The sequence below is a fragment of the Rhinopithecus roxellana genome, chromosome 2 (genome assembly GCF_007565055.1).
Source record: "Rhinopithecus roxellana isolate Shanxi Qingling chromosome 2, ASM756505v1, whole genome shotgun sequence".
NCBI classification, from domain to species: domain Eukaryota; kingdom Metazoa; phylum Chordata; class Mammalia; order Primates; family Cercopithecidae; genus Rhinopithecus; species Rhinopithecus roxellana.
This window is the reverse complement of record NC_044550.1, coordinates 51,047,058-51,056,964: the sequence shown is the minus strand read 5'-3', so window position 1 is coordinate 51,056,964 and position 9,907 is coordinate 51,047,058. Positions and strand designations below refer to the sequence as shown.

The 9,907-nt window shown below is 40.5% G+C and overlaps 1 non-coding gene across 1 annotated transcript; it reads left to right on the top strand.

Annotated features, from left to right (window-relative positions):
- The first annotated feature begins 4,953 nt into the window (after positions 1-4,953).
- Positions 4,954-5,060, top strand: LOC115895798. Its single transcript, XR_004055910.1, has one exon. It is a non-coding gene; the product is annotated as a U6 spliceosomal RNA (small nuclear RNA).
- The last annotated feature ends 4,847 nt before the right edge of the window (positions 5,061-9,907 follow it).

Genomic DNA, 9,907 nt, shown 5'->3' with positions numbered 1-9,907 from the left:
ATGGCAGAAGGAGATAAGGGTCTCTTTAATTATTGCCATAGAAAGATTTTGATTTTCATATCATGCCCAGTATTTCCTCTTTTCAAGGTTTATAAAGGAGTTAATAGATGCCAACCAAGTAGATAACTCTTACAGTTACCATAGCCCCATAGCCTCTATACCACTCAAATGCCACAGCCTAAAACAAGCCTGTACCTTATCTCAATCCACTGTAGATGAGTATATTAGTAATTGTGGTGCTACAGTATGCTAGGGGTTATATTGTCACCACTCACTTAAAATCAGCAATGGAGTTTTTGCTATAGTTTAACAGGTGGAGGATCCAACTCTGAAATCCCATCCTAAGGGTCTGCTTTCTGGGAACTCTTTTGGTCTCAACTGACACTCTCTGAAAGCAGAGCCTAAGATAGGTAATTTATTAAGAATATGATATCAGGGATCAGATGTATTAGAATGAATGAAGAAGGAAGAAAGAAAAGTATACACAATAATGCATTATTATACTAGCCAACACTACAGGTTACTGGTTCTTAGTTCCATGGGACTGCCTGACAATTCTTATCGAATGTGTTTGAAATAGCCCAAATGGATAAAGAGGGAAGCATGTATCCACCAGTTCCCATTCCCTGTTGGTTGAGGGTAGTCCTCTTGGTATTAATACCCTCACGCTTCCAGACTGTATAAGCATAGGTGTGGAGTAGATTTCTATGGGCATCAAAGAAATCCTGGGCCATTTCTCTTACCAAGATAAAACCCACTAGAAATGGAATAACTGTGTGTATGAGCCTGTTCTCATGTTGCTATGAAGAAATACCCAAGACTGGGTAATTTACAAAAAAAAGAGTTTTAATTGACTCACAGCTCCACATGGCTGGGGAGACCTCAGGAAACTTACAATCATGGCAGAAGGCAACTCTTCAAAGGGCAGGAAGAGAAAGAATGAGTGCAAGCAGGGGAAATGCCAGATGCTTATAAAACCATCAGATCTCATGAGCCTCAGTCACTATCATGAGAACAGGATGAGGGAAACCATCCCCATGAGCCAATCACTTCCCAGTGGGTCCCTCCCACAACACATGGGGATTATGGGAACTACAATTCAAAATGACATTTGGGTGGGGGCACAGCCAAACCATATCATTCCCCCCAGCCCCTCCCAAATATCATGTCTTCACATTTCAAAACACAATCATGCCTTCAAAAACAGTCCCCCAAAGTTTTAACTCATTCCAGCATTAACTCAAAAGTCCAAGTCCAAAATCTCATCTGAGACAAGGCAAGTCCCTTCTGCATATGAGCCAGTAAAATCAAACACAAGTTAGTTCCTTCCAAAATACAATGGGGTTACAGGCATTGGATAAATACACCCTACCCTTTCCAAGGGGGAGAAATGGGTCAAAACAAAGGGGTTACAAGCCCCATGCAAGTCTGAAATCCAGCAAGGCAGTCATTAAATCTTAAAGCTCCAAAATGATTTCCTTTAACTCCATATCTCACATCCAGGTCACACTGATGCAAGAGGTGGACTCCCATGGTCTTGGGCAGCTCTGCCCCTGTGACTTTGCAGGGTACATCCTCCCTCCAAGCTGCTTTCATAGCTGGCATTGAGTGCCTGAGGTTTTTACAGGCACACGATGCAAGCTGTCAGTGGATCTACCCTTCTGGGGTCTAGAGAACGGTGGCCCTCTTCTCATAGCTCCACTAGATAGCCCCAGTGGGTACTCTTCTCCAGTCCCACATTTCCCTTCTGAATTGCCTTAGCAGAAGTTATCCATGAGAGTTCCATCCCTGCAGAAAACTTCTGCCTGGACATTCAGGTATTTCCATACATCCTCCGAAATCTAGGCAGAGATTCCCAAACCTCAATTCTTGACTTTTGTGCACCCAGAGGCTCAATACCACATGTAAGTCATCAAAACTTGGGGCTTGCACCCTCTGAAGTAATGGCCTGAACTGTACTTTGACCCCTTTTAGTCTTTGATCCTTTTTTAGGCTGGAGCCAATGCAGCTGGGATGCACCACGGCCTGAGGCTGCACAGAGCAGGGTGGCCTTGGGCCTGGCCCACAAAACCATTTTTCCTTCCTAGGCTTCTGGGCCTGTGGTGGGAGGAGCTGGCATGAAGGTCTCTGACATGCCCTGGAGACATTTCCCCATGGTCTTGGTAATTAACACTGAGCTCCCTGTTACTTATGCAAATTTCTGCAGCCTGCTTGAATTTCTCCCCGGAAAATGGGGTTTTCGTTTCTATTGTCTCCTCAAGCTGCAAATGTTCCAAACTTTTATGCTCTGCTTCCTCTTGAAACTTTGCTGCTTAGAAAGTTCTTCTGCCAGATACCCTAAATCATCTCTCTCAACTTCAAAGTTCCAAAGATCTCCAAGGCAGGGGCAAAATGCTGCCAGTCTTTTTGCCAAAGCACAGCAAGAACACCTTTATTCCAGTTCCAACAAATTCCTCATCTCCATCTGAGACCACCTCAGCCTGGACTTCATTGTACAGATCACTATCAGCATTTTGGTCAAAGCCATTCAACAAGCCTCTAGAAAGTTCCAAACTTTCCCACATTTTCCTGTCTTCTTCTGAGCCCTTCAAACTGTTCCAACCTCTGCCTGTTACCCAGCTTCAAAGTTGCTTCCACATTTTTGGGTATTCTTATAGCAGCACCTGACTACTACAGTACCAAATACTGTATTAGTCCATTTTCATGCTGCTATAAAGAACTGCCCAAGACCAGGAAATTTATAAAGGAAAGAGGCTTAATTAACTCACAGTTCTGAATGCCTGGGGAGGCCTCAGGGAACTTACAATCATGGCAGAAGGCACTTCTTCACAGGTCAGGAGGAGAGAGAATGAGTGCAAGCAGGGGAAATGCCAGATGCTTTTGAAACCATCAGATCTCATGAGCCTCACTCACTATCACGAGAACAGCATGGGGAAACTGCCCCATATGATTCAGTCACTTCCCACTTGGTCCCTCCCACGACATGGGGGGGTTATGGGAACTACAATCAAGATGATGAGATTTGGGTGGAAACACAGTCAAACCACACCACTGTGTTATCTTCTTTGGGCAAAGAGCATCTACTTCTGGCATTGGTCAAAATAGGAAGAGCAGATAAAAAGTTAAAAGTACTAGATTTTAGTTTGAATTGCATGCTGATTAGGTAAAATCTCTCTGCAAAGCTTATGATACATATTTCTCTAGTCTAGATTTTGTCCTTATAGGAGCATAGCTTTCATAGTTTAAAAGGCTCCATTCTGCCGTGATGGTCTTGGCTTTAGCTGTGTGAGCTTCTTTAGTAAATTGTAAGTTATTCTTTGAAAATGTTCAACTGAAAAGGCCCTTGACCACGGTTTAGAAGGTTATCTTTTAAAAAGAGAAACCAACCTGCTTCCTGCATACATTTATTCCACTAGAAATGCTAACTGAAAGTCAGAGAGCATCCTTCTCCTTCATTTTATTCTCTCTTCCTCCTTAACCTCCTGCTTCTCACTAAATAGGTTCTAACATTCTGTACTATGTGTCCTTTTAACATCTTAGGCTGAAATGAGACAGTTGAGCAAAGAGAAAATTTAAGTCATCATTACTCACATCTAAATATGTATTATTAATATGTCCATATGGGAATAATCATCTTTAATTCCAAATTTTTATCAAAACAATGTAAGGATGATCAGAATTTTCATTAGGAGAAGGAGAAAGTAAAAATGGGCCTGGGAGACAGATCTGTGAGGTATGGATGTGCAGAGTCCCACATGAGCCTGACGCCTCTGAGCGTTAACACATGGTCCCCCATCAAAGGTCTGTATATGCAACTCAGCTGCTGCCCTGACAGAAGATTTGGTGTTGTTAACACACACTTCATTAAAATACCAGCTAAAATCCAAGTTTCAAATCCCACAGTTTGTGTTAGTTGATAAAACTCAATTGCTTCTAATTACTGTTAGTGCAGCTTTAAAATAATATTTTGTTGTAATAAAGGATTCAATATGACAAGTGAGAATTGGCCCACTGAACTGGAAACACCAGGCCAGAGGGAATGTGTGCACACACAGCATTCACTGCTCTGCCTGATTTGTTCTTCTGAAAATTTTCCAAGCACCTAACAGAGAAAAAAAATGACCAGTCTTCAAATGGATTTTGAAAGGATGGGGATGACTCAAATATTAGATACTGTTTGCCTCTCTGATTGGTCAACGCAGCTTAAGACATGGAGCATGGAAGTCAAATGAGACAGGCAGAATTGTGGTTTTTCGATGCTTTCGTGGAGCATGTACCAAAAATAGCCTATGTCCCCTCCTTGCAATGTTTCCATTTACTTCCTCTACCTGCTTCCTAGAAGATTGTAAAGATTAGCACATTTGATAAGATGAAACATCTTCAAATATTAAAAGTTGTTGGTCTCAGCATTGGAAAAGAAAGGAGAATCTTCTCTCTCACCAATCTCTTCCCTTCACTGCAATCCAGAAACACAGGTCTTAAGATGTCTGCAGTAGGCTGAGCTACTTTCCACCTCTGGCCTTAATACCTGCTTCTGTCCCAAACCCCTACTCCCTCCACCCCACCCCTCTTAACCTAACTCCTATTCAACCTCTATGTCTCAGCTCAAGCTGTAATCCTGAGGGAAGCCTTCCTGACCCTCCATGTTTAAGTTAGTCCCTCATTGTCTACATACGTCATTACATCCTATATGTCTCCTTCAGGGCATTTTGATCAAAACTATGATTATTTGCATAGCTATTTGTTTTATCTACTCTCCCAATTAAGCTCAAAAGCATAAGCACCTCTCCATCCTCTCTGTTTGCAGTCATATACAAAGTACATAGAACATAGTGACTAACTCCTAAGTAGATAACAAAGATCAAAAAATGCAAGAGGCATTTTTAAAGTATTGAGAAGACTAAGATACTAATATGCAGATCTTGGCTATGAACAAGGTGAAATGTTTGGTGAGTGCTGGCTTCAGCAGCACATATACTAAAATTGGAACAATAAAGAGAAGACTTGCATGGCCCCTGCACAAGGATGACACGCAAATTCGTGAAGTGTTCCATATATAATTGTTTTAAAGAAAAATTATTATAATTGAAATGTTTGGTGAAACATACCTCACTCAACAAGACAAAAAGGAGAATCTTCTCATCTGTTGGTAAAGACTTTGGAGGAAGTTATCAAATCATCTTGGAGAAACCCAAGTTTGTAAATTGACAAGCCATTCTCTATTAGGAAAAACACTCCTCTCAATGTTCTATCCCACCTCAATCAGGTATCCCAGATTGGCTCATATCAGAAATATCTCTGCTTCTGCCTGGAGACATCTCACTGTTTAACTCATGCACAGCCATAAATTCCATCTTAGCTCTAAATTCTTATATCATACTTTTGAGAAATGTCCCAGGTATAGATCTCCTTCAACCTTCCAGCAATGGAGAATAAAAATGATGATGGTAAGTGATATTCATAACAATAATAATAAATTAACAGGTGGTATTCTTTGGCTGACTGGTATCCATTCTACCTTCTCTGGCAGTAAGTTCCTGATATCTTTAGCGGAAATGAGAGTTCCCCAGTGGTCCCCAGTGGTTCTCTGTCCTCTCCTGGATAGGATATTCAGATGCTTACTTCTTGGAATTTCAGTCTTGAGAAAAGTAGCAATAAGACAGAGAAGGTTTGAGTTCATTCATTTCAAGGCAAGCATCCTGGAAAGATTATTGGGGAAACCCTCTCCCTAGATCTTTGCCACCACCATGAATTGCTAGCACTCCTTCTATAGTTGGACCAGAATGCCCTGATTAGCCTGTAAGCTGGCCAACATCCTTCCAATAAATATTTCACTTCAATAGCCAGATTCTGTTCCTATTAGTTTCAAACAGTTTCAACCAAATTATCCTGATACAGTGACTATGAAGGTATAATAATGATGATAACAAATTCATGAGATTTTATAGAAATCTTTTTTTTTTTTTTGAGACAGGGTCTCACTCTGTTGCCCAAGCTGAAGCTCAGTGGCATGATCACAGCTCACTGCAACCTCTGCCTCCCGAGCTCAAGCAGTACTTCCACCTCAGCCTCCTAAGTATCTGGGACTACAAACATGCACCACCATCCATGGCAAAGTTTTAAATTTTTTGTGGAGATAAAGTCTCGCTATATTTCCCAGGCTGGCCTAGAGCTTCTGGGCTCAAGCGATCCTCCTGCCTCAGCCTCCCAAAGTGCTGGGATTACAGGCACGAGCCACCATGCCCAGCCAGAAATATTTATCAAAGCTCAAGTCATTGTAAGATTACTGTGTTCACTTATCCAGATGATAACTTCTCTGGAATTGAGTAATTCAAACTTAAACAGTTCTCTGTTACTTGTTTAACACATGAAATGAACCAAACAAGTCTACAAAGACCAGAATTATGATATAATCTAATCTCTATTCTTTGAATTCCTATTGTTTTAACTTTCATAAGCATTTGCTGGATTGAAGAATATATAATTTTTCTAAAATTATCCAAATGTTTCCCTATTGAAATATTTGAAAGTTCTAGCTGGGTGCCGTGGCTCACACCTGTAGACCCAGTATTTTGGGAGGCCAAGCTGGGTGGATCACACGAGGTCGGGAGTTTGAGACCGGCCTGGCCAACATGGTGAAATGCTGTCTCTAATAAAAATTAGACAGGCGAGGTGGTCCATGTTTGCAATCCCAGCTACGCAGGAGGCTGAGGCAAGATAATTGCTTGAATCCAGGAGGTGGAAGTTGCAAGGAGCCAATGTCACACCACTGCACTCTAGCCTGGGTAACAAAGCGAGACTTCGTCAAAAAAAAAAAAAAAAAAAAAAATTTGAACATTCTAAAAAATCATTTCTGTATATAAAATCAACAGCTTTCATAATCATTGTTAATTATTGTAGCACATTCAGACATCAACTAGATAATAGAGTTTTATGATATAAAGGTCTTAAGAAAAATTTTACAGTCGGGCGTGGTGGCTCACACCTGTAATCCCAGCACTTTGGGAGGACAAGGAGGGCGAATCACCTGAGGTTAGGAGTTCAAGATCAGCCTTACCAACACGGAGAAACCCTGTCTCTACTAAAAACACAAAAATTAGCTGGGCATGGGGGCGCATGCCTGTGACCCCAGCTACTCAGGAGGCTGAGGCAGGAGAATCCCTTGAACCAAAGAGGCAGAGGTTGCAGTGAGCTGAAATCTTGTCATTGCACTCCAGCCTGGGCAACAAGAGTGAAACTCTGTCTCAAAATCAAAAAACAAAAAACACACACACAAAAAAAAGAAAGAAAAATTTTACTTCAAGTTAAGTCTAAAACGCTTACTTATATTTAAAAATGCATATTCATAAACTGTACTGGACAGCTATGCGACATAACTAACCACTTCAAGATTTAGTGGCTTAAAAACTACAACTATTTATTCTTGCTTACGTATCTATAGGTCTGCTGAAGGTCAGCTGGTCTAGGCTGGTGACTGATTCAAGCTGTAGGATTGACTGGACATGGTTCCTCACTGCAGGCTGGGCTCAAGTCTACTCTGCAGGTGGGCATTCTGTGCCCTAGGCTGATGGAGCAGCAGCTGCTTGCAGGAAGCTCTTCTCATGGCAATAGTAGAGGGGGAAGATGGAAAGTCTATTGCACAAGCACATTCCAAGTCTTTGCTTATATCACAAACACCTACATCCTATTGTGCAAACTATATCACCGGGCCAAGCCCAACACTGATAGGAAGGGGAAATATATTTCATACACATGGGAGGAGAAATAAGTGAGTATTTCCTAAATAATAATTCAAACTGTCATATAAACTAGCAATGCATCTAAAAGCATACCTCACTTATTTATATAATATTCTTACGCTGACTAGATATAATGGCAACTTACTTGATCATGTACAAATTCAAGAATAGCAGAAGTGACATTGAAATTGGCAATTAGCTAATTGGCTATTCACAGTCTAAGGCTGAAGCTGAAACCACACAGTAGATTAGAGATGAATTCTCAGGCAAAAGATGAAACATCAATTCACTCAGTAACTAGCTCAAAGCTACATAGCTTTGCAGTGGCATAGCTGGGGTTTAAACCCAGATTTTCTCAACTCAAATTTCACGTTCTTAAGCACTAGGCTATAGTGCTGCACAGTAGGTATTATGTCCCCATTTTGGAAAAGAAGAATTGAAGCATAGAATATCGAAGCAAGAAATATTTACTATTTGCCAGCCATTGAGCCAGAGGGTTTGTCTGTATTATTTCATTGTATCCTTAAATCTCATGAAATAAGAATAATTTTCTAGAATTTACAGACTAGAAAATAATTATAGAGGAAACTTTTAAAATGTACTTTTCTAAAGACAGGCAGTCTTTAGAATTTTGAAACCAGTCCATTTTGTACAAACACAAAACACATGCTTTTCTATTAAACTATATAACCATCCCCAAACACTCGGCAATCGGTCCTGAAAGGCAGTACCTGAACCAATGCATCAGGACCCAGGGATTTCTCTATTATTGCCCCAACAACCATAAACTGTCTTAATACATGGCTTAACAACTAGTGAAAGCATTTGAATTTAAGATTGTCCAACACATATTAGTTGCTATAAATATATGACATGTCCCTTTCTTAATTCAAGCACCATCTCTGACTTTTTTAATATAAAGGGAAGATAAGTGATGTAATATTTTTCAAACATATTGTCTTTTACCATTAGGGAAAAAATTACATTGTAAAGGGAAAAGAGGTCTACATGTTAATTAAAACCTTCCATTTATATGTTCCATTGTCACCATGTATGGAACAATGTTGCCTCCTGTCACTGACTAAAAAATAACAATAATAAAATCATGCTTTTAGGAATTCTTAGTCACTGCCCATAGAATGTAATCAGGATTCTTTTAATTGACACATTAAAAATCCCTTTCAGGTTATTGTGCTTTGATAGACTTTACAATGCATTCTTTAAGAAAATATCACTTTTGTAAAGCTTTCAGCAAAGTGTTATGAATATACCTTGTATTTCAAAATATAAAACTAAATTCTTCTACAATATCCTATGCCAATTTTATTTGACTCCACGTACAGAGAATCTCAATCCGGAGAGTTGGCTATCCTTTGGATAATGACTCATTGTGAATTATACCACCTGCTGATTAATTGAAATTAGAATGACTGAATCAAAATAAAACCAAAAACAGGCCGAGCGCGGTGGCTCACGCCTGTAATCCCAGCACTTTGGGAGGCCGAGGCGGGCGGATCACAAGGTCAGGAGATCGAGACCATCATGGCTAACATGGTGAAACCCCGTCTCTACTAAAAATACAAAAAATTAGCCGGGCATGGTGGTGCGTGCCTGTAGTCCCAGCTACTCGGAGGCTGAGGCAGGAGAATGGCGTGAACCCGGGAGGCGGAGCTTGCAGTGAGCCGAGATCGCGCCACTGCACTCCAGCCTGGGCGACAAAGTAAGACTCCATCTCAAAAAAAAAAAAAAAAAAAACCACCAAAAACAATAGAAAACTCATTTGCTATCTCAACTTAAGGTAATCGCATAAAAAAAAGTAATTGTAAAGTAGTTTTAATTGTTTTAATGTAATGAGCTCACTGTTAGACTGGGTAAAATAATAATTTTATTATTATTTCCTCAAAATAATACACTCCCTCAAAATTCATGTTCGCCCAGAACCTTAGAATGTGACCTTATCTGGAAACAGGCTTTTGCAGATATAATTAGTTAAGATGAGGTCATACTGGTTTAGGGTGTGCCCTAAGTGCAACGACTGCTGTCTTTCTAACAAGGCCACGTGAAGACAGAGGTAAAAGGCCATGTGAAGACAGAGGCAGAGATTGCAGGGATGTTGCTACAAGCCAGGAAACACCAGGAGCCACGTGAGGCTGGAAAAGGCAAGGAAA